Source organism: Crinia signifera, chromosome 5, assembly GCF_055691185.1.
Source record: "Crinia signifera chromosome 5, ASM5569118v1, whole genome shotgun sequence".
NCBI classification, from domain to species: Eukaryota; Metazoa; Chordata; class Amphibia; order Anura; family Myobatrachidae; genus Crinia; species Crinia signifera.
The window spans coordinates 128374733-128377172 of record NC_139221.1 but is presented as its reverse complement, the minus strand read 5'-3'; the positions used below and the strand labels follow the sequence as shown (position 1 = coordinate 128377172).

The 2440-nt window shown below is 47.0% G+C and overlaps 1 pseudogene; it reads right to left on the bottom strand.

Annotated features, from left to right (window-relative positions):
* Positions 1–1168: 1168 nt before the first annotated feature.
* LOC146005735 (polymerase delta-interacting protein 3 pseudogene) lies at positions 1169–2175 on the bottom strand (annotated as a pseudogene).
* Between the last annotated feature and the right edge of the window lie 265 nt (positions 2176–2440).

Here is a 2440-nt window from a genome sequence, read left to right as displayed (position 1 = left end):
GCAATTACACTTCTTTGGGGGGCACAGGGGCACAGGGGGTATCCTGTAGTGGGCTGCCACACATTTTTTTTAAATATGGCTATCCACAGATTGTTCAGCCTGCCATTTGAGATTGGGATCTTTTATCACAGAGACCAACTGCACATCAGGGTCAGGATCAGCCAGGTTGTTAAACGGGGTTTCGACCATGAATCAATCACATCAAAAAATTAATTAATAATCAATCAATCATAACCAGAATCAAGCCAGATAGGGGTCTTGTTAAATATTAAACTGACCAAAACAGATACACACACAACTAGTACTGCCTCATCTACCTGTCTGGTCTGGTGCCCACTGCTGAGAGTCATTCGTATGAGGGACTTGTCTTTTAAATGCATACAACTGTTTGCATTCCACTTGATTGCTGCACCAATCGCCCACTGCTGGTTGCAGCTCTCACCCTGCATTAATTTGGGAGTCTGCCACTGCAGTCTTTTTTTTTGGAGCCTTGAAACTTTTCGGGATGCTGTACTAGCCGACACCTTTAGGTGGACTCTGGTCTGTCTTGTATCTAGCACAGTGGTCTCGTGTGCAAGAGATTGTTCTCTGTCCTCTTTTGGATTTGTGTCACCATCACCATCTTCATGGGTGAGAATGTGATCTCCCTGACCTGGGGAGTCAGGGCTGGGGCAGGAAGGCTGCAATTACACTTCTTTTTGGGCGGCTGCAATTACACTTCTTTGGGGGCGCCTGCAATTACATTTCTTTTTGGGCGGCTGCAATTACACTTCTTTTTGGGAGGCTAAATTTTTTTTATCCTCCTTTTTTAATCCTCCTTATCTGCACAGCCGGGTCCATCAGTTACTGCCACTGCTGCAACCAATGCTAGTGATGGTTACGCATGCCCTATGGCATCACCACGGGCAGAAAAGTTTTCCAGCGCTGCATGGAGCAACAGTTCGCTGGCTTTCCATTTGACATCATCGCTGTCAGCATCCTCCTTATCTGCACAGCCGGGTCCATCAGTTACTGCTAGAGATGTGCGGGCTCGGATTTCAGAGATCCGAGCCCCCACGGACGTCATCATTCCGAGCCCGATTCCGAGCAGCGCTCGGAGATTCCCACCTGACTCGGGTCCGTCCGCGTGATAAGAACATCATCTCCTGGCGCCGGATTTCGCGAGGCTTTATAAGCGGCTGACGCGCCCGCCATCTTCACTCCAGTCAAGTAGTGGGTTGGGAGAGGGTGTGTTGGTGCTGCTGCTGGGGCTTAAACTTGAGCTTGACCTTGAGCGCAATATTTTGCAATTATTTACCGTCATTTTCGTTCCTTCTAGGGGGCTGAAAACAGACTCTGTTGGAGGTGGTACGGCTGGTAGGGCCTCCTTTGTAACAAGAGTACGTGACATATTGGTCAGCGTTTTAGTCCGTAGTAAAGGTACTGTTGGGGCAGGCGGTGTAGCACTGGGAGCAGTGTACGTATCATTCTGTACAACTTTAGTGAAAGGTAATGTTTGGCCAAGTGAAAATTGGTTGCCCAATGTTCCTGGTCTTTTCTGTAAAGTATTTGCAGCTGTGAATTTCATCTGTTTGGAAGGGATGGGAGCAAGTTCCATCTCATCATCATCATCATAGTCATCATCCTGAGATGAGACCTGTTTAACAGGCTGGTGGTTGACCACATTTATTCGCATTCCCTTGACAGAGTTATTCAGACCTGAAATGGTCTTGTGTTGTGGAATCTGGATGGTTTTTGTGAGGTTTATTGCCGATGAACCTTGTGCCATAGGTGATTTAGCAGCTACTGTTGGAGCACTCCTCTTAAAGTAATCTTTTCACGAGCGTCCATCACTTTGATAGGCTTGTCTCCTGCCATGATCTGTTGCTTTCTCGAATTCAGCATTTCACGGGCGTCCTGCACTTTACCCCTTATGCGGAAGCGAGCATCTTTGGCCACCAACTTTTCACGGGCATCTTTTATCCCTAGTTTTTGGCGTGCATCAGTCACACCAATTTTCTGACGAGCATCAAATGTTCTCTGAAAACTGGTGGCAAGTGGACAATTGTTCACAGATGGTTGGAGTCTGGATCTCACGTTTCCTATACATCCCCTGTTACTGACCCTGCGGTACATCCCGGTGCCCACGGACATTCCCCGTTTCCTGATCAGTTCATCCAGCGACACGTCGGCCATATTCCTCCAACCACACAGCTGCTATATCTAATTTGATAAAAACAAAAATAATACTTGTGCTGTGTGGGACTGTAAAAAAGAATTCCATGCTGCTTGTGCACTGACGTCTGCCACTGAGTGCTACGGCCAAGCAGTACCTAATAAGAAAATTAATTATTATAAATTCTGCTGGTGCACAATACTAGTATTGCTGACGTATCTACCTGTCTTGTGCCTAGTACTACTGTCTTATCTACCTGTCTGGTGCCTAGTACTGCCATATCTA